This window comes from Sinocyclocheilus grahami, unplaced genomic scaffold (genome assembly GCF_001515645.1).
Source record: "Sinocyclocheilus grahami isolate Dianchi unplaced genomic scaffold, SAMN03320097.WGS_v1.1 scaffold517.1, whole genome shotgun sequence".
Lineage (NCBI taxonomy): Eukaryota > Metazoa > Chordata > Actinopteri > Cypriniformes > Cyprinidae > Sinocyclocheilus > Sinocyclocheilus grahami.
The window spans coordinates 504776-528195 of NW_015505696.1; the positions used below are offsets into that span (position 1 = coordinate 504776).

General features: G+C 35.4%; 1 protein-coding gene across 2 annotated transcripts in view; it reads right to left on the bottom strand.

Moving 5' to 3' along the window:
• LOC107554879 (disks large-associated protein 4-like) overlaps positions 1-19744 on the bottom strand; it is a 107666-nt gene extending 87922 nt beyond the window's left edge. For both annotated transcript variants that reach the window (XM_016237518.1, XM_016237517.1), the window contains exon 1: positions 19555-19744. The gene's annotated coding sequence lies outside the window, so the exon portion shown is untranslated. The remainder of the gene's footprint in view (positions 1-19554) is intronic.
• Between the last annotated feature and the right edge of the window lie 3676 nt (positions 19745-23420).

Below are 23420 nucleotides of genomic sequence, written 5' to 3' on the forward strand. Positions count from 1 at the left end.
ACACACACACACACACACACACACACACACAGACACACACACACACACACAGACACACACACACACACAGTGATTCAGAAATATCCCACACCAGATGCTCTCAGACAGTCATTAAGGGTATTACACTCGAGTGTGTGGCCCTGCAGGCAAACAGAAAGATCAAACTGGTGTTTGGTGTCCTGGCCCTGTTCCTCTCTCAAACACAGTTCACTCTGATTCAGTCCACATGAATGAATCCACGCTTCACCCACTCACTCATTTACACTCATGGGATTTACTCACGCTTGTGCTAAAACTAAACATTTACAAACATCATAAACACTATAACCATGTATTTTGGTTCCTATCCCTCCACAACAAATCCTTTAATCAGAATAGAACAGGAATGAAAAATAAGTATAAAACGAACATAAATGCTAGTGGCATTATAAACAACATTTATTATAAAAGGCAAGCCTAAACAAAAAAAGCAAAAGCGAAACTACTGGCATGTTGGAAATGCATTATAAAAATAAATAAACTTCTGTCATTAAGCACAAACACATATGAGTGTGTTTGCATGCTTGACTTTAACTGCACTATACAAGTTGCTTGGGAAAATAAGTTGCAGCTGACAGCTCTCATCTCACATTCCTGGGGGGTCATAAAACCAGTGATATCATGATTAGTTGTCATGGTGACCAGAGCGCCTGGTGTTCAGCAGACATCCTGGCATCCAGTTAATTGAGTGAGGGGACTGTGACGATTTGTTAACCTAATGAATAATTGATTTGTTAAATCAAATTAAAATTAGTGTGTCAGATTGGTCGAGACGCTACAACAGTATGTGGAAAATTATGTGTTTTTGAACCTTAAACCACATAAACACATTTCATTACACCAAATACACAAAATAATGTTATTTTTAGCAACGTCATATGACCCCGCATTAAACATGTGCTACATAAACTTCACGTGCTACATTATGATGTTGTTACTCATTTACATTTATTAAATTAGCAGACGCTTTAATCCAAAGCGACTAACGAATGAAGAAAAAACCACAAGCAATTTACCATGAAAGAGCATATAAATGATCATATATCATATATGAAAAATATAAACTTTTAATCAACATTTTATGCTTACATTGGAGCTACAATGACTATGTGGTCTTTTCAGAGAAATTGTCATGTTTGTTTGCTGATGTGTTTAGTGTTTAACTGCACTGAACTGTCTTTTGGGTGATTTTCTTTTCAATATTAATGCATTTGCTTAATGAACTTCATTCAGCTCAAATCAAATCACTTTTGAATCTTTTCATCAACGGCTGGAAAGAAACACTCTATATAAACTCTATTCATGATGGCACCTGAACCAGCAGCTCATTGCACCCACTGGGCTTTTCCTTAACCTTGAGAGACTAATGGAGACACAGAATTTCTTTAATAAGTCCACAAAATTAGGACACAAACACACACTGACTGTAATAAATGAACGTACCATGTGAACATGAATACATTACTACACACAACAGAAACACATACCGAAAGAGAGTGGAACAAACAAACTGCACATAAATTATTCACCATCCATGGGGGAAATTTAGAACATCTGAAAATAACAACATAATTATCTTAATTTAGTGCCTGAGAAAAGTCAAAATCTCAGAAATAAAGTTGTAGCATTGTGAAATTAAAGTCAGATTTTTTTTTCTGAATATTTCTCAACTATCTTGTATTGCTAAGACTTTCTGTATTGCTTCATCTTTGTTCTGGTTATTTTGACTTTATTCTCAAAATATTAAAAAATTATTCTCACTATGCTATGACTTTATTTTTGTAATTCTGACTTTATTTGCTAAATATTACAACTTTATTCTCATAATCTTATTTATTTATTTGCTGAATTATACTGTCATGTAATTCAGTAAGGATCAATCATTTTTTAAAAAGATATTAGTACTTTTATTCACAATGGATGCATTACATTTATGACAGTAAAGATATTTATAGTGTTACAAAAAAATCTGCTGTTCTTTTGAACTTTCCATTCATCAAAGAATCCTGAAAAACAAAATGCATCACGTTTTTAACACGTTTTCTACATTGGAAAATTCAGTTTTGCATCATAGAAATAAATTACATTTAAAATATATTGCAATATTAAAAAATTATTTTATATTTACATGTTATATTTAAAATAGTATTTATATTTAATATTTTATTATATTGGAATATTTCACAATATAATTGTTTTTACTGTATTTTTCATCAAATAAATGCAGCCATGGTGAGCTGAAGAGACTTTACAAGGTAAAAAAATGCAAATCATCTGCTCCCCTTTGAACAGACTGGTGTTTCACTCGGGTCTTTAAAGTGAGACACCAGCTGTGCTGCACAGCTTGATTAGAAACCTTGAACAGCATTTCATCTTCATCTCTTATCAAAAAAACCAACAGTGTGTCAAGGTCCGAGCGTATAGAGAACAACATCACAGAGATGATACACTACAGTCACATAGGATGGTGTTGCTATGCAGTTGCTAGGGTAGTTGTTCCCTGGAAGTGAAGTCCTGCATCATCCGTATGAGCAATAATAACTCTAATGTTTGACTTTGCAAACATCACTAATGAAATAAATTAACAAGGCAAAAAGATAAGGTAATTTTATCACCTGCTTTTCCATCCAAAGTGATGTATATGCCAGCATATTTAGATTTTAATTCATGAATTACTCTGATAAGCGCCTCCCAGACCCTTCAAACCATTAGACGTTTGGTTCTGCTGCAGATTTCTGCATGAAAACCAACTTGCCACATATTTTTTGGTGAGGGATTTCGTTTAGAATACCCCCATAGTTATAATTGACAGTACACAGATTTAATTTGTGCTTGAGAATCACGAGTAGCCTTGATGTAGCAGCGCATGTGAAAAAAGCCAAAGCTATCCAATTGAAGATGTCCCCAATCTCAGCGTAATTGGCCTCATTTGTCGAGTCGCACGGCGAGAGAAGTGAATGGAAGTCATCAAACTTTAATGTACTGCTTTTAATACGCTCCCGAAGGAGGGCCGAGTCTCCCTGGTATTAGACACCGTGTCCTCGACTCGCCAGCGCACAGACCGGCTGGAACCAGATGATTTTAAAGCACAGCATGCGCTAAGTCAATTACAAGTGAAACGTTCTGTGTGACTCTCGGTACGGAGGCCTGCAGGGTTCAACAGAGACCAGACCTGAAGTAAACAAAACCGAGCAGATGCAAATCAAAGGAGCAGCAGTTCACGGACACTTTACAGGGCTCATTTCATGAGAAATTAAACCTTTCCTGATCTCTAAAAGAGTTCATTGTACTAAGAAAACACACTGTAACTTTCAAAACTCAAAACTTCCGGTCCAAAAAGCGCAAAAACAGCTCATTCTGACAGATGAATATACATAAAAAACATGACCATCCTTTATTTACACATCACAAACATGACCCGTCCAGCCACAGTGAGGTATTAACATAAAAACCATTCCTAAACTAGAACTAACAATAACAACCATTATATGCAGCACAGCTATATTAGCTGATTCAATGAATCAACTGAATTGGTTTACAACATCAGGACGAATGATTCAGTCACAAATAAGACAAGCGGTTTTCTAGCAAACAACTGTCTCTTTCAGACATATTTTACTCACAGTGAGACATGATCGATTGATTGATTCACAATGAGCTGATTCATAATGAGCAGATTGTTTATAGTAGTAATATTCAATTCATGTCTTCAAAAATGTGTCTCTGTCAGATATATTTGAATCACGATGAGTCATGATCGATTGTACGATTTGCAATGAGCTGATTCGTAATGAGTAGCTAGCACAGTTATATCAGTGATGTTCAATTGGCAAACAACTCATTCTTTTGAGACAGAATCAATTGAACTTGTTCACAAGACCAGCCTGAATGATTCATTCACAAATCGGACTGAATCAATCCAAACAGTTCTCTAGTGAACAGCTCAGTCTCTTTCAGACATATTTGACTCACAGTGAATCAGAATTGATTGTCCGATTCATAACGAGCAGCAACGTTATATTAGTGATACTCAGGAGGCAAAACTCTTTTGAGTCACATAATTTCAATGAATCAACTGAACTGGTTCACAAAACCAGCCTCAATGATTTATTCGCAAATTGGACAATCAGTATAAGCAGGTCTCTAGTCAACAACTCAGTCTCTTTCGGATATATCTGACTCACAGCGAGTCATGAATGATTGTCCGATTCATAATAAGCACAGTTATGTTAGTGATGTTTCATTTGTGAACGACTCATTCATTTGAGTCAGAGCTTTTCAATGAATCAACTGAACTGGTTCACAAAACCAGCCTGAATAATTTGTTTCGAATATTTTCAAAGTCCAAATAAAAATGCTTGCGTAGACATGTATATCCTTTTTCTCCTCACTTTTCATCTGTTCATCTATATGATGCTTTTGTATAACCAAAGCCTGGCTGTTCTGACCCCTCTATCTCTGCCTTCTGCTGTCTGTTTCTTTCATTCTGTTCATTTCTCTCTCCATCTATCCATGCATGACAACTGAAGAGCAAGCAGTTACAAAAATCATGCAAAACAGACTATTTATATTGACAGCGATGTGCTGGTAGAAGGCAGAATGTGGTAAATATCTGCGATTGATTTATTAGAGCCATGAGTGCCGCGGAGGTCGCTACCAATGTGAATGAAGGTCTACCAATAAATCAATTCACACACATACAGAAACAAACACACCGAAAAGCCAGCCTTGAGATTGAATGCTCATTAAAACAGCACAAGTTCTCACACAAAAACTCATTACATTTGAATATAAAAAGATGATATGTGTGCATGGAAAAGAAAAATCCCTTTGGGAAGAAATTGCTCATTTCGAATGCTGTTTCAAACAGTCAGGAGTAGCATGTCTGTGATTTGATTTATATCTGTTCATTTGCATTATAATGGAGTAATGTCATGTATTGCTCTTGATTAGGCATTGTACATCTGGCCAAAAGTGGAGCTTTTGCATAATTATACGAGGATAATAAACAAAGTGAATGTGCAAACCTAAATAAACCAATCAGCTGATTGTGTCTTGCTAATGTTGTGTTTCTGATGGTTCACAGGTGGCGTACGGCTCCTCCGTTAAGCGTAACAGTTAAAAGGGAAACAAAAGAGCATTAGAATGAAATGAAAAGGATCAGGGAGACAGACAATCAGGACAGAAAAATTAGAAAAGATGTTTCAAAGTTCCCTGTGAACCGGGAACAACAAAGAGATTCAGTGTGTTTCTTTTGGATCGCAGTGAAAGGAGATTAAAAGCGAGTCAATAAAAGAGAATACTGACATTCTTTTCTGTATTTAAAGTCGACATAAATGTCAAGAGTGACCCTGTTTACTTACTTAATAAAATGTTCCTGATCTAAATGAACATGATTCATCAGTGCACGATGTTCCCAAAGGAAAAAAAAAAGAGGTCACGGTCAAAAATATATATTTTTTTAAATGAGTGTACATTATTTTAGTTTAGTTTTTTTTGGGTGGAATTGAAAAGAGCATTAGAATGAAATGAAAAGGATCAGGGAGACAGACAATCAGGACAGAAAAATTAGAAAAGATGTTTCAAAGTTCCCTGTGAACCGGGAACAACAAAGAGATTCAGTGTGTTTCTTTTGGATTGCAGTGAAAGGAGATTAAAAGCGAGTCAATAAAAGAGAATACTGACATTCTTTTCTGTATTTAAAGTCGACATAAATGTCAAGAGTGACCCTGTTTACTTACTTAATAAAATGTTCCTGATCTAAATGAACATGATTCATCAGTGCACGATGTTCCCAAAGGAAAAAAAAAGAGGTCACGGTCAAAAATATATATTTTTTTAAATGAGTGTACATTATTTTAGTTTAGTTTTTTTTTTGTGGAATTTATGGTACTAAATTATATTCATGCAGTAGTTATAATCCATTTATTACCTGTTAACCACTTTTTGAGCATAGAGCATATAAAATAAAATAAAAAAAGTGAAATGTGAAAGGTGAAATAAAAAAATGCTATTTTCAAATTCGTGTGGCGGTGGAACATGCTTCTACATCAACGAAAGATGGTGTACAGATGTAACGGCATTGAAGAAGATGTGCTGTCCTGATCTATAAGCGCTTTTCATCAACTGTAAGCTGTTCTACTCGCCGCGGGAGTTTTCCTAATTCATTCTCGTAAGTGTCTACTTTCCAACGCAAGCACATGTCTGGTTCATCCTACACCGACATACAGGCAGAAACTGAAATCAGGACTGTAAAAAGATGGACTAATGAAGCAGAGGGGGATTTACAAGCCTGCTTCAACTGCACTGACTGGAGTGTTTTTGAAGCTGCTGCCACTGATCTGGGGTGCATTTCCCAAAAGCAACTATGGTCGCAAGTTCCGCCGTTACCAATATATTTCAATGGAACTAACTACCATAGTTAGATAACGATGCTTTTGGGAAACGCACCCCTGGACGAGCTCACAGATTCTGTAACATCATCAGTTTCTGTGAGGATATGTGCATCCTTACCAGGACAACAACGACAAACCGTGGTTCACTGCAGAATTCAGACAGCTCCGTCAGGCCAAAGAAGATGCCTACAGGAATGGGGACAGAGTCTTGTATAAACAAGCCAAAACTAACTACACTGACAAAGGAGATCAGTGTGGCTAAGAGGAACTACTCGAAAAGCTGAGAAACCAGTTTTCTGCCAGTGACCCTGCATCAGTGTGGAAAAGACTGAAAGATGTCACCAACTACAAGACACGCCAATACCGAGGAGAATCAACAACTGGCCGGCGATTTGAATGAGTTTTATTGCATGTTTGAAAACCCTTGTCTCACACCCCATGCCCATTCTGACCTCCAGCAACCTCTACCCCCATCCTCGTAAACATGTGCAGACATACCTGGCAATAAAGCTCTTTCTGATTCTGATTTTAAACAAGTTGCGTTCCAAATTTGAGGTTGATATCTCAAAAAATAAGCTTTCAGTAAGATTTAGTTTGAGGGCAGTACCAAACGTTTCCACTAGATGAAATACGCTTCCCATTAATTTCCAATACAGTCATTTTTGACCATGAACAGAAGTGTGATTATTTTTTTAGGAACATTTTAACCAGTCAAATCAAATCATGATTTTGTGTGTGTGTGTTCACATAGCAAGTGCCAAAACCTTTACAAAGTTTTATACCATTCCAATGTGACAAAAAAATATATTTTAGGTAAAAAATTACTGAAGAGCACCAGAGGGTTAATTTTCAACCACCACACTTATAGAGTCACCGTCTAATCAATTATTGATGGATAAAATGCATGTATTCTTATTGAATTGAATATCCTGTTTTACTGAGAAATACGTCACATTATGGAGGTGAAATGGTGAACACTGTTCCATGTTAATCAGAGATGATTCATGTGGCTCAATAAATTCTGTAGTCAATTGGGACATTTATGTTTGTCATGTTGTTTTTCCCAGTACAAATGAGATGATCTTACGGATGAAGCATTTGTTCAGAGCTTCTTCAGCTAGTTTGTAAGTGTCTTCTCTGTAGCTCAGATGTGAGCCGTGTTCACGGTCAAACCGCTAAAAATACACCTCCTTCTCTCTCATTCTGTTTTCCTCGTCACGACTTGTGTCTCCTCGGTTTCATACTGTGTCTTTCTTGCTTGAGGGTGGCGAGCTTCTGAAAGATTAATTTGTAGCTCCAGGGCTCGTGGCACCCTCATCGCTTATAAACGACAATTTTTACAAAGGGAAGATTTTCACTTGAAAAGTTAATGTTAGTGACCACGCTAAAACTTCAACACGTGTAAACATGAATGACTCCGTTAAGTTGAGGAGAGGCGTGCTGCCTGCTGGATGATAAAACAGACCAAGAAAACTATAGAAACCACATAGTAACATGATAAAATGATTAAAAAAAAACTTTGCAATGAGGTATTCTGAATGGGCATACACCATGTACATTTATAGTAAATTTTATAGTAAATGATATTTCCTATGGTTCAGGCAATCGCTAACTCTAAAAAAATTTATATTTTGAAGAAAGTTGGGGTTCAAACAGGTGTCTCGATATACCGGTATTGACGATAATTGTGATATTTAAATAATGAAATATCGTTATCATGTTAATTAGGGGTGTCGCAATATTGGCGATATTTGAAAATGAATAGTACGCATACGATAATATGCACATAATAATCCAGCACCAGCTCCACTACGGAGCAGTAAACAAGTTTAGAGTAAAAATATGTAGTTGTTCTTCTAAATTGTCGTACTTTGACACTGTGCTAAACTAAACGTAGTTAGCATTTTAGTCTCTTCTGTTTAGTGTAATTGTTCCTTTGGAATGCAATGGTGTGATTCATTGGTCAAAAAAAAAAAAAAAGATCAATTTGACTGATAGCATGATTTTTTCCCCCAAGACTTCTATAGATATCACAATATATCGTTACCATGATTTTTTGAGGCCACGGTAATCATGTAGTGAAAAATCTGATATTGTGACAGCCCTAGTTCAAACAATATTGGACCCCACTGACTCTCATTGTATGAAAAACACATACTCCAAAAAAGTAAGACCTACATTTAAGATATGTATTTGAATTGCATATAAAATTTCATACATTTTAACTAAATGAATATGGCTTGATCCACAGCTATCTATATTTTAACCATATTCATACTTTTTAACTGAAAACATTTAATCGTTTTTACAATGAACATATTTATGCCAAAGAGTAAAAATATGTAGTTGTTCTTCTAAATTGTCGTACTTTGACACTGTGCTAAACTAAACGTAGTTAGCATTTTAGTCTCTTCTGTTTAGTGTAATTGTTCCTTTGGAATGCAATGGTGTGATTCATTGGTCAAAAAAAAAAAAAAAGATCAATTTGACTGATAGCATGATTTTTTCCCCCAAGACTTCTATAGATATCACAATATATCCTTACCATGATTTTTTGAGGCCACGGTAATCATGTAGTGAAAAATCTGATATTGTGACAGCCCTAGTTCAAACAATATTGGACCCCACTGACTCTCATTGTATGAAAAACACATACTTAAAAAGTAAGACCTACATTTAAGATATGTATTTGAATTGCATATCAAATTTCATACATTTTAACTAAATGAATATGGCTTGATCCACAGCTATCTATATTTTAACCATATTCATACTTTTTAACTGAAAACATTTAATCGTTTTTACAATGAACATATTTATGCCAGTTCTAAGCAGTTTGAATAAATACTTACTGTTTTGTTTTTTTTGTTAGTTTTTTTGAGTGCAGAAATCTGACCTGTTTCTTACCTATTGATTTAGATATTATTAACAAGTATATCACATTAAGTTTATTAGCTTTTCTGTGTATTTTATAATACATAAGTGTTCAATTTGGGCCTTTTTTTTGAGTGCAGAGAAAAACACTTTGTTTTTGTGTTTTTTAATATTATTTTTTATATGTACGTTTATGTACATTTTTAATGTAGTACGAAAATGAGTAAGGCACTTTGCCAACTAACTGAAATAATAGTATTTTATAATTTATTTATTCCAGTTACCATTTATTTTATTAACATTTTTTATATGGCTTTAGTTTTAATTTTAGTTAATAATAATAATAATAATAATGTAAAGTAATAAATGCGAGAAGTCAGAAGTCTGGGTTTATCTCTCACAATTCTTATTAATTTTTACATTTTCAGAATTGCAAGAAAAAAAAATCAGAATCGCAAAATATAAACTAGTTTGAAAAAAAGTGAACATGACGCAGATAAGACTCAGAGTGATCTTCATATAAAAATATTGATTCTAATTGATATATTAATACTGCAGAATTTTATCATTTGTATAGCATAAAAATGAAAGGTGCAGTAAGCAATTTCTGAGAAACGCTGTTGATATTTGAAATTGCCAAAAACACACACCCCTATCTTGATAGCTCCGCCCCCAAACTCACGAACATACAATGCAACACAGGCTGTAACACTGTAATGATTTCAAAACACTGATCTGCTGCCTTAAGCCACCTGATACAGCAACATTAGCTCAACCAATGAGTGAGTTTGGGGGCGGGACTATCTGTTTGTCCAACAAATGGAAGATGTTTGGGAAACATGTTTAATAACAGTCATTATTATTGCAATTCCATTTAGCATAAATGACACACTTCACCTATAAATACCTTCATGAAATAAGAAAATATGATCATGTTTGCAAAAAATGAATTTTTATACATACATTTTTGCATTACATTATTTTCATAGCAATTAAGCACATTTTCCTCCACATTAATGCACGTCATTTTACTTTTTGAGTAATATTTGAATTTTTCATTACTGTACAATTACAGTCTGCATAAATTAATGGCAGTACAAAATACTACTATGATATTTAAATAATTTACTATAGTACTGCTTAAAAGTTTGGGGTCAGTGAGTTTTTAAAAAAAAATTTATTATCACTTTTATTCATCAAGGATGCATTAAATTGATCAAAAGTGACAGTAAAAATATTTATAATGTTACAAATAAATGCTGTTCTTTTGAGCTTTCTTTTCATCAAAGGATCCTGAAAAATATAATGTATCACGGTTTCCACAAAAATATTATGCAGCAAAACTGATTCCAACATTGATAATAATCAGAAATGCTTCTCGAGCAGCAAATCAGCATATTATACTGATTTCTGAAGATCATGTGACACTGAAGACTGGAGGAATGATGCTGAAAATACAGCTTTGATCACAGAAATAAATTACAGTTTACTATATATCCACACAGAAAACTGTTATTTCATATTGTAATAATATTTCAAAATATTACAGTCTTTACTGTAGTTTTGATCAAATAAAGGCAGACTCGGTGAGCAGAAGAGAGACTGTTAAAAACAAAAAAATAAAAGACTTCAAACTCTTGAACAGTATATATGCATCATACATACAAAAATGGAAATGCTCATTTTTTTGAGTGATTATGCAGGGCATGATGAAGATTACCAAATGGATATCTGAACAGCGAATGTGATTTCAGTGCATTTTGTGGACTTTATAGTCCATTAATTAACTCGATTATGAATGAACAGGATTATAGGCCTATATTTCTGATCATAAACCATGCAGCCGCTGCAGCAGATGCGATAAGAACAACCACACTGTAAAACAACAGCCGAGCTACTGAACAAATCTGAGCGGTACTGAAGCGTCAGGAGCAGCGCTCAGAAACACAGCCGAATCAACATTTTAAGCTTGCAACTAATTTATGTATTTACCAAACCGAGCCTCTCTCTCTTGCTACCTTCTTCAAAAGTGTGATTTTTCATTCAGTGCTAATTTGAGAAAGACAAACAGCTCGGGGCTTTCAGGACAGCCTGCTTGACATTTTCACAGCTTCAATTATTCACACTTTTAACAATACAGCCGACAGCCCAAAAGGGTACCGCAGCTAAATGAATAGAGCGTGCTATTTTCTCTTTTCTCTCTTTTTTTTGTCAGTTTCTTTTTCTCTTTTCCTGCTCATGTCCTTCCTTCTGTCTATCTAGTATAAATTGAAATACGGGCCGTATAGAAAGGTCAGAATCACCATATTTCACCATGTGTCACTACGGTATATACTTTGAGTACTTTGCCTTTGAGCGAGGTGGCAGCATATAACAGGACATGTGCTGTCGAGCTATAAAGGCAACATGAAACAGCACATTACTTCCATAATGTGATGCATTTGAAGATGCATGATGCAAAAGCAGCCTAAAACAGTGAGGACATTGTTATGAATAACATTATTTTTGGGCTAAGTGACGTCAGTTGAAAATGAAAGTCATTTCAGAACTGGCAGAATTTAATTTCAGTGTGATAAAAGATTATGAGGACAAACATTTTTTTCTTTGAATAATGCGCAATATGGAAGATGGTTTCTACCACATGATGATAAATAAATACATACTTAAATATGTATAGGTAAAATAAATAAAGACACATTTTTTCTTGCAATTCTGAGTTTATATCTAGCAATATTGACATTTATTCGTAGAATTGCGAGTTTACGTCTCTCAATTGCAAATTATAAATTCATAACTGGAGAGTTTACAGTATTTCTCAGAATTGTGAGACATAAAATTCACAATTACCTTTTATTTCAGTGGATTTTGCAATTCAAGACAAATACAGAATAGCAAGAAAAAAGTCAGACTTTTTTCTTAGAACTATGTTTTTATATCTCAATTTTAAGTGATGAACTCATAATTGTACGTTTTTAGTATATCTCCCAATTCTGACTTTTTTTCTCTGAATTACGAGACAAACTCAGAATAGTGAGAAAAAAGTCAGAATTGTGAGATAAAATTCGCAATTACCTTTTATTTCAGTACATTTTCGAAATTCTGACCTTTTTTCTTAGTATTGCGAGTTTATCACATATTCAAGTTATAAACTCCTAATTGCAGGTTCATAGTAAATTATGTCTGAGATATAAGCTCAGAACAGCGAGAAAAAAGTCTGAATTGTAAGATAAAAGGTCGCAATTACCTTTTTTATTTGATTTTTTTTATCCCATAACAGAAACAGGCTTCCATAGGAATCTGACCAGAAATGTGTATTAAGAAAATAAACTGGTTCAGTTTTGATTTCATGCTGAATTTAAGCAAATTTCACCATGGCGAAGCATCTTTTAGTGCTATTGTTCTTCTATATCTGGTTTTCCCATCTAGAGATCACGCTATCTTTCTCACAGCGCAGCGGGGGTTTGAGAGGAAGATTGTGTCATAAGGAAAACAGAACAGAGAGTTTCTACTCATTTTTGCATCTCTTTTCCTCCCGATTGATGCAACACGGGGAAATCAGGCAGCTGATCTCCAGAACCAAACGCTCGTCTCCATTTCTGCAGATACTCAATACAAGGAGGTGCATGAATAATGTAGAGGCCAGCGGCGCTGTGCTTTATCAGCTTTATCGCTGTGCCGCTTCTGTCCAGATAGTGTTATAGTCACAATGACACGTCCTTCACTCTCACACACCGCGGCCTCTCATGGCCAATTATTAGGCCTATTTGTCCTCGCGTATGTAGGTTAGATCCATCAGAGCTGTGATTTGTTTTATAAAAAAATCACTGCTGGGATTTAGAAGGTCATCTGAAATCTGAAATAGCTTGAGGACAGCGTTTTCTCTGGGGTTTGAGCGACACACCAGAGAGAACGGAGACATTTAGGAATTAACGTAGTGAAAGTCTTCTCCGCTGATGGATTTAATGACGTGACTCTTGAAAACAAAAACACAAAGCTGCTTTACTGATGTCTCTGAACTCCAAACCGTACTGAGCTCCCTCACTGCCTAATGCCTACATAGACAGCTGCCTACTAAAACAATATCAGCTTTTATCCAATTAAACAATTTCCAATTGCATTATTTAAAAGTAATATATTATATTAGATATTATTTATTTATATACTATTTATAGATGAATACTATTAGTAGTAGGGCTGTCAAAATGACTGAAAAACTAAATTCGAATTTTCTACATAAATATGATCAAAATTCGAATTATATTTTAATTTAAAAGGCATAATTTCAGTTAGGGGGAAAAAAAGCTTTCGGCTTCTCTCCTGAGGCCACAAGAGGGCGCATCGAGCGAAATATTATGCACGTTTCTTCAAAGCGTAATAAAATAACACGACTATCTTTGAAAAAAAAGTGCATAATGTTTAAAATAATGTTTATAAACCATATATAATTAATAAAGTTGCTTAAACAATTAAATAAATAAAAACAGCACCATGCATGTATGCATAGTTTAATACAAAGGACCGAAAAGCAATCACAAAGAGTAGGCTACTTTCTTCATTTAAAAACATGAGCTACAGTGGGATGGGGAAAACCGCCATAAAGTCTTGAGACATGTTTTTTAAAAGTTGAACTTACATTAATTTTACATGGCTTTCTAAACATGCGGCTCTCTTGTGCGAGACGCGAGTGCAACGCTGATAGATGCCCGTCTAGAAAATGTGATAAATATGCGTTCTGTGTGAACGGCTTGGTTTCAGTTTTGACGTAAACAACATCTTCGCCACACTGATGCTCTCGTTTTCCGCAATATATTGAATGAACAACGTAGCAGCGCCGGATCTAGTACGTTCAACTGGATAGGCTAACAAAAGCAATGACACTTGCATCGTTGTCGTATTTCGTGCGCCACTGATAGGCTGCCTGACGGCTGACGCAGACCTAAAATTCGAATGCAACGTTTTTGCATTTGAATGTGGATTTTTTTTTTTACTCGACGAATATTCGAAATTCAATTTTTTTTTTGACAGCCCTAATTAGCAGTAGTAGTAGTAGTAATATGATTATTAATATATACTTCTGTTAAAACATTTGGGTCAGTAAGATAAAAAAAAAATACTTTCAGCAATCAGAAAGAATGCATTAAATTGATCAAAAGTGTCAGTAAAGACATTTATAAAGTTACAAAATATTTCTATTTTTAAAAAAATGCTGTTCTTTTGAACTTTCTATTCGCAAAGAATCCTGAAATATAAATATTCCACAAGATCATGTGACACTGAAGACTGCAGTAATGATGCTGAAAATACATCTTTTATCACATTTTAAAATATATTCACACAGAAAACAGTCAATTGAAATCGCAATAATATTTCACAATTTTACTGTTTTAATAAATGAAGCCTTGGTGAGCAGAAGAGTTTTCTTTCAAAAACTTGTTATTGACCCCAAACTTCTGTACAGTAGAATATAAATAATTATATATAATATGTAAATTATATTAAACATTGTAGTATATTAATGTATGCATATTTAAAATTATTCTATGCATTTATAATAATCTTGAATTAAGCTTTTCCACTGAATGCATTACAAACATACTTTGTTTCTAATAATAAACAACACAGCAGCAATACAAATTATTTACAGTATATATAAACTTATTTTGCCATTCTAAAGTAGGCAGTTTCATGCAAAAGTCAGTTTTTTTGTATACCAAATGATTTACCCAATGTTTGCCATTGCTAAAGTGAAGCTCACCGCTGATTGGTGAACCTTCTTTAGTGACATACAGCTTTGACTCTTAAGCTATCATGCCACAAGACATCAATCGCCTCCAGTTCAGCTTCTCGTTTTTCTTTTTAGCACAAGAGCATATTGAGGTCACTAAAGCAGCTAGATGGGGCTTATTCAGGCCAATAAAAAAGCATCCACATACACACACACATACTGAAATAGTGCTGCTAAAGTGAATGTTAATTTGGTGGCATAAAGACACAGCTGGTACTGCGAGACGTGAACATTGTGTCACATTTCAGCAGCGAGCACGCACAGAAAGAGCTCTCAGCCTGAGCCCTGTTTAAATATGAGTAAGCGCTATTGAAAAGGCTATTGATCTGCCTATGATTAGCAGTCCATTCATGGCCTTTGCTGTGGCTGTTGGCCCTCGCTCCCTTATTGACTCGCCGTGATGGACTGACTTCGGCCCATTCAAGAGAAGCCCGTTCACAGTGGCCGACTGAGATAAGATTGAAACTTCACTGCTGTTTCAGGGCTTTCGGTTGATAAGATTGTTTGGAGGTTTCTAATGAAAGCAAGAGTCACTCATCAATAGAAAGTAAAACTTGGGAGTCCACAGTAGATTGAGGATATACTTTAAGACAAAGTATTACAAATCTGAGCATTTGGTGCTGAGTTTAGATCATGCAACAGATCTTGTGCACTAAAGTGAATGCACTAATGCTTTTTAACATTTATTTGCTCTGGAATGCACTGATGCATCGGCTCGGTTTCAAAACCTGGCAATGTGCAAAATGTGCAGCATTAGTTAGTTGCATTAGGTATAATGACCTAAAAATGAACAACATTTTTGCATTATTTATTAAACTAGACTAAAAATGCATTATTTTTAAGTGTTAATTCAAGTTTGTTCGAATAAATTAGCTAATGTTAATTTAGTACATTAAGTAAGATTTGTTTGGACAATCGTTTACTTTATTGAAAATCACTGGATAAAATATTTAAAAAAGAAACAATATTGTTTTCTTGTTTCTTTTCATTTGTCCAGTGATTTTTAATAAAAGAAGGGTTTGTTTATTTGAACATTTTACAACCTGGATATTTTAGAAAAAATAATTAACACAGATTAAACAAGATTAATAATTGTTGTAAAAGAATTGTTCATTATTTAATGTTAACTGCTGAATTAATGAATGTTAACATATTGAATCTTATTGTAAATAATTATAGTAACACTTCAGATTAGGGAACACTCACTATCAACTAACACTTTTGTCTCAATAAACTCCTAATTTGCTGCTTATTAATAGTTAGTAGGGTAGTTGTTAAGTTTAGGTATGGGGTAGATTAAGGGATCTAATATATGGTCATGCAGAATAAGGCATTTATACATGCTTTATAAGTACTAAGAAAAAGCCAATATGCTAGTAATATACAAGCTAATAAGCAACTAGTTAATAGTGAGAACTGGTCCTTAAAGGAACACTCCACTATTTTTGAAAATAGGCTAATTTTCCGACTCCCCTAGAGTTAAACAGTTGAGTTTTACCGTTTTCGAATCCATTCAGCCGATCTCCGGGTCTGGCGGTAGCACTTTTAGCTGTAGCTTAGCATAGATCATTGAATCTGATTAGACCGTTAGCATCTCGCTCAAAAATGACCAAAGAGTTTCTATATTTTTCCTATTTAAAACTTGACTCTTCTGTAGTTACATCGTGTACTAAGACCGACGGAAAATGAAAAGTTGCGATTTCAGGAACTGCGTAATATCATTGTGCCTGCTGCACACATGGTACGGCAGCAAAGTTCCTTGATTATTAAGCCGGAATGAGAGTATAGTTCCTAGCCACATCGGCCTAGAAAATCACAACTTTTCATTTTCCGTCAGTCTTAGTACACGATGTAACTACAGAAGAGTCGAGTTTTAAATAGGAAAAATATAGAAACTCTTTGGTCATTTTTGAGCGAGATGCTAACGGTCTAATCAGATTCAATGATCTATGCTAAGCTACAGCTAAAAGTGCTACCACCAGACCCGGAGATCGGCTGAATGGATTGGAAAAACGGTAAAACTCAACTGTTTAACTCTAGGGGAGCCTATGAGCCTATGAACTCTAAAATTTTCTAAAATGTAAAACTCATTTTTCCCCAGACACGTCCTGGCTAGGATTTCTATATGGTCTAAAATATCCAGGTTTTGGCTTTGTTTTCCTGTTTTCATACTTGCTGAAGGTAATGATCGAAAAGGAGTTTGACCAATAACATGCAGGCATTGTACATAACCGACCAATCGTGGCGCGTGAGAAGGTGGGATCCACAGAGAACAAAATCTAATGCAGCACTGAATGCATCCTTTACAGAGAAGGCAAACACAGAATGCATTTTGAAATAATTATTGCAAATATATAAATATGATTATTTCAATTAACTGAAATAGACTATATGACTTAATACTTGTGTGTACAGTTTTTAGAGTGTTGCATCAGTACCTTTATAACTTCATATCATCATAACTCTATTAAAATCAATTGTGCATCCAGTTTCCCGTTTGCTTCATGTGAGACACTATGTATAACACACATTTGTGCTCCATTTCAGTTAGGACTTATCTAGATGGTAGACAGCAATGCAGTGCACTAGGTTGTAGAAAATAGGCCTAGAATTAGACAATGTGAAGAAAGTTTGCAGACTGAACATGCACTTCACTGTGCCCTAACATGTCTTGTATTCTGTGTATATTGTTTATAGTCTAAACTTTTGTATTATTGTATTTGTACTACATATATGGCACTGTTGATATGTGATACACAAAACGATCTTTCTATATATTGTGCTGGGAACGTTAATGCTGAATCAATGCCAGGACCTGTAGAGAAACATAACTTCATTCTCCCATATCTGGGCTGAATGACAATAAAATGAACTTGAACGTGCATGTATTTGCAAATATCCCTGCAAAAGAACTTAACTTTAATAGCTAATAATACTATAATATAGTTCCAATATTACTCAAATTAAAACAGTATTATTATTAAAAAGGCATAAGCTGAAGAATTAAGAAACAATCATATGCAATGCAGTATAAAGCCAAGATACCTAGGTCTTCTGTGAGTTGCTAAAACAGTGCATGTAAGTGTGCCCAGAGACGAATCGAGCATTTGCCAAGCCATCAGCCTGTTATATACAGCATCACAGATGACGCGCACTGTGCTAGATAAAACTCAACAAACAGCAATCTGAGCAGATATGTCGTATTTCTGAAGATGATTAAACTTGTTATGCAACACAGTGTTCAGTTATAAAACTTTCAAGTCATGCATATGCAAAAAAAAAAAGAAAAAAAAAAAGCTTTTTGCAGAAAGTTGAGAGGTAAGAATCAAATAAACGCAGCTGAGGGTAAATAAGAGGGGCTTTCAACAGTGCAGACAGATACCAGAAAGAAGAATGATAGAGCTGGATGCACAAACAAAACCAGAACTGAGCTGAATCTTAAAATCTGCTCGATTCAAGCCATTATCTTAAAGGTGACTTTGTGATAAGACTAAAAATGTGACTCGTGAGCATATGATCGACTGAAACCATCACCAGCTGCAAGAGTTTTTCAAACAGCTCAAGTCACATCTGATGATACTGTTTCACATTACACAGAATAGCCAGACAGCTGCAGAAGCAAATTCAGTTTTTACAAAAAGGCAGACATTTGCAAGTAGTTGCTGAAAAACAGCCCAAATAATGCTTATATTGACCTCATGAGATGGTTAGACAACACTTCTGACTGAATATCACACTTTATTTTTGCACCCTATTCATAGGAAGCGACATGCCAGTGTGTAAAACTACACATATTTGTATTCCCACAGCACTTTTTTAGCAATGCAGACATTTTATTCTGGTTTTTATTCTTGACCTCATTATGGAAATGTTCCATCTAGAGGTCAGGAGAGCATCTGAAACCACCTTTCAGCCTCAAACCAGCTTTACAATCAATATCCCTGATTCTCCAGCAGATCCACAATAGGAATTAATGTAGCTAGGATTCTTAATTTATTATAGCATTTATTATTTAATAAAACCCAAGTCAACTGCACACTAGAAAGCCATTCAAAACTAGAGCAAAACCAACAGTTATCAGTTTTTATAAATGCAGTTATCACTCGGGGCCTGTGTTTAAAGCTATATACAAGATAAGACTGACAGACAGTGGTCATTTAGAAAATAATTTCCCTTCATTAAGTGCGTATAAGCTAAAATGCATCAACTACATGACTAATAACCTCATGGCTGTGTTGCCCAAAAATGCTGCTACAGTATGAAACCAGCTCACTAGGTTTGAGACACAGCCCAAGCCCTCACACTGTGTTCCGGCTCATCAGACAGAAACACACGAGCACACTTACAAAACAACTGACACACATCTCAACTCAAACTACACACATAGCCTGACAGGCTCTGATGTTCCCTCGTCGATATCTGATCTGAGACTAGAAGGTTCAGCAGATCGAGGAGTTTTACCTCAGATGCTCGGAGGACTGTTTCCGTCGCTCCTGAGGAACATTAAACTTCCCAGCGCCGCTCTTCGTCTCAATGTGAGCTCAGGTCTGGCGGTGTGTGAGATCAGCAGCATAGAAAACACGCCGTATTTCTCCTTAAAATCACTTTATCCCCGGCGAGCGTGAAAACAAGCCACTCTGAGCTCCATCACTGCGAGATTCATCCGCGAGGAAAGCAACACAAACACTGAGAGGGAGGTAGGTGTGTGTGTGTGTGTGAGAGAGAGAGAGAGAGTGTGTGTGTGTGTGTGTGTGTGTGAGAGAGAGAGAGAGAGAGAGAGAGAGAGAGAGAGAGCGCGATCGAGATCAGCACCACGGACAGCGACCCCATTCATTCCGTTTAGACGTTTAGCAAGTAAATAAAACATGAGTAAAAAAAAAATCTACTTTTTTATCTTTATTCTTTTTTAATCTCCAAAAGCTTGCTAATAATATACTTTTTAATGGAATAGTTTACTCAAAAATTACAATTTGTTGTCTTAAAATTCGTATGATTTTTCGTTCTTCAGTGGAACGCAAAAGATGTTTTGAAAAATGTTTACACTGCTTTTTTTTTCTAAACAAATAGTTATATAATAATTAGAATAGCAATTTATGCTTCCAAACTCCAAAAGGCTTAAAAAAACAATAGTTGACTTTTTGTTATTAGTAGTAGTAGTACTAGTAGATATTACTGCTGTTGCTGTCCAGGCTGGACTATTATTGTAATATAATCTATTTCACATGAATTCTTTCCTAAATGACAAGTAAACACAAAACAAACTATGGCTGACGTTAAAAAGTCAAATATTATATTTCCTTAAACCTGTAAAAGAAAAGAAAACAAATGTCTAAACTTGCCTCTCAATGGCACATAAAAGCAAAAACTGTGGTCGGTCACTTTTACATGTCAATAATATGGTGTCTTCCTGTCTAAGTGAGTGGTTCTGGGCCAAAGTGATCTGCAATGTGTTCCAAACCTTATGCTGATATTCAAAACCCATGACAGAAAGAACAGGAGGGACTACAGGACAGAAGCTGGAGCATTTTAATGCTTGTACATGTCAAGCTTGAATTAAACTGTTACACATGGGACAGAAGACCGTGCACACACTCTTTTTGACAGACTCACTTAACATATTGATAATAGTTTGTTCTGTATATTTAACAGGTCTAGAGTAGAGTGGAACCGGAAAACACTCTGTTTCGTCTTTATTTACCTGCAGAAGCGTGTGACACATATGCGGAAGTCTTCTGGGAGCAGATGTTGGGAATAATATGTCAGCCATGATCTGAGGAGGTGACTGTAGCATTTGACTCATTTGAAGTGATTCAGTGAAGGGATGCTTGATGCATCTGGATGCAGTTATTATATACAGAGTGAACTGGGTTAAAGTAGGTGTCTAAATTAAGTACACAAACAAATCTGAACAACTATATCAGTTTATTTCCAGAGATCCTGGAATATTGCAGACATGTACCACCAACATGATACTTTTTTGAAATGTCTTTCCATCATTAAGTGTCATGTTAGATTTCCTATTCGTATTGTGCAACACTTCTACTCTGTAACTAAAGTAAAAAGAGTATGATTGCGTTGTCATTTAAGGATATTTATGTACATATTCACTGACTTCTTTACGCACTCGGGGTTCAGTCTTTCCCCAGTTTGATGCTGAACAAAATGTTTCCCATCTGACCCAAATAAATGAAACTTGCTCTCATCACTAAAGTGAACTTTGGACCAGTTCTTCTCTCTCCACACAGCATGCTCCTCAGCAAAGGTGAGCTTAGCCTTTAGATTCTTTCTGCTGATGAGAGGTTTGGTCACTGCAGAGTGTGCTTTCAGTCCGGCTTCTCTTAATCGTGCCAAGACAGATCCTTACCCTGTTCTGCGCTGAACTGGCGAGCAATTCCAGCTGCAGTGCTGAACCGATTCCCCATTGAGCGTCTCCGCATTATCCTGTCTTCTCGTGCATTTCTCTTACAAGGATGACCAGCCTTTTCGGGGGACTTGAATGGATTAGTGTTATTGTAAAGCTGCAGTATTCGTGAAATCACAGATTTAGAATGACCAGCTTCTTCTCTTGCAGTGGCTGAAAGGGTCATCATCTGGACCGCGTCCTGTTGCAGAGTTTCAGTCACCTTAGAGCGGCCCGCCATCTTGCAATCTCGGTGAAAATGAGAGAAATGCTTCTAGTTAAATAGGGTTTGTCATATAATTAAGGAAATTAGCACCAGATGCCAGATTAACACCTATAAATTTGTAGGTATCAGTAAGTGTTCTCTAATTTTGATCAGAGTTCTTTTTCAAATATCTAATTTAAGTTTTTTCTACTGTGCTTCAGAACACAATTAATTTAAGAAATATGCTTAAAAAACTGCCCTTTTACTAGTTAGGATAACTTCAAATAGGACTAAGCAGTGACCTCGAAATTTAGGAAATTGTAGGTTGTTCTCTAATTTTGATCTCATAATATGCCATCAAATTATCCAGTTAAGGACATTTGCTGTGTATGGAGAGATTCAATATTTGTGAAATTGAACACATGTATGTCTGCTCCTCTTCTATCATCATGAAGAATTTTGGAGAAGCGTTTAGCCCCGAGCTGCCAATAGGAATCTGACACTGCAGTCTACAGCTAGATGCTTTGGATTAAAAGTCTAACAAGCGGTACATTTTTGCATACTTATCCTTTAGACTCCCTTCTCTGCAGAAGCTAATGGGATGAAGCAAGATTCAATCCGAACCTTTCCGTTTGATCCCACCTCAAACACATTAAATCCAAATGCCAGCTCTGTCCTGAACCCCAGTCTCACTTCCACTCTAGTCTGGATTATCCTGAAGTGACCTGAAACTTCTCATATATGAATGTATTTACGTAATAGCATTAACTATGTATCTCTTTTTTGGTGAAGGAGATTATTAAAGTGATGGACATTGGGCTACTGTTCAGATTATATACACTACCGTTAATGATAAAGAGAACTTAATACTTATATTTAGTGAGGATTCATTAAACAGACCGAAAGTGACAGTAAAGACATTTATAATAAAATATATTTGTTTTACAGAAATGTTCTTTTCTGCTGTTATTTTGAATTTTCTATTCATCAAAGGATTGTAAAAAAATTCTGAAGATTTCTGAAGGATCGTGTGACACTGAAGACTGGAGTAATGATGTTGAAAATTCAGCTTTGCATCACAGAAATAAAATACATTTTAACATATATTCACATTGAAAACACTTATTTGAAATTGTAATAATATTTCACAATTTTACCGTTTTTTTACTGTATTTTGATCAAATAAATGCAGCCTTGGTAAGCAGAAGAGCTCAAACTATGAAAAATAAAAGCATGAGGTGATGATGATAGAGCTTTAATTTGAGTGAACTATTCCTTTAAAGTTTAATGTCAATATCTTTTGCTCTACGTCCAATAATCTCTCTTTTTTCACACACACACACACACACACACACACACACACACACATCAAACATGTTGAATTCAATACTGAGTGTATTCCTGGTTAATCACTTCAGTCAGTCAGCGTAAACTGTGTTGTAGCTGCAGGCAGAGAGTTGAGCTGCATCTCTCTCTCTCTCTCTCTCTCTCTCTCTCTCTCTCTCTCTCTCTCTCTCTGAGGAAGATAGTTAGTCAGTAATCAATGCAAACACTACCTCACCAATCAATGCATTCAAAGAAAACAAATAAACAAAAACAAATCATTCAGTCCTACATCACTACTTCTGAAACAAAAACAGGCCAAACAAACCACATTTTTTTAGTGCTTTTGTTTCTGTTTATTATGCAGACTCCTATTTACAGTACTTAAAAAAAATCTTT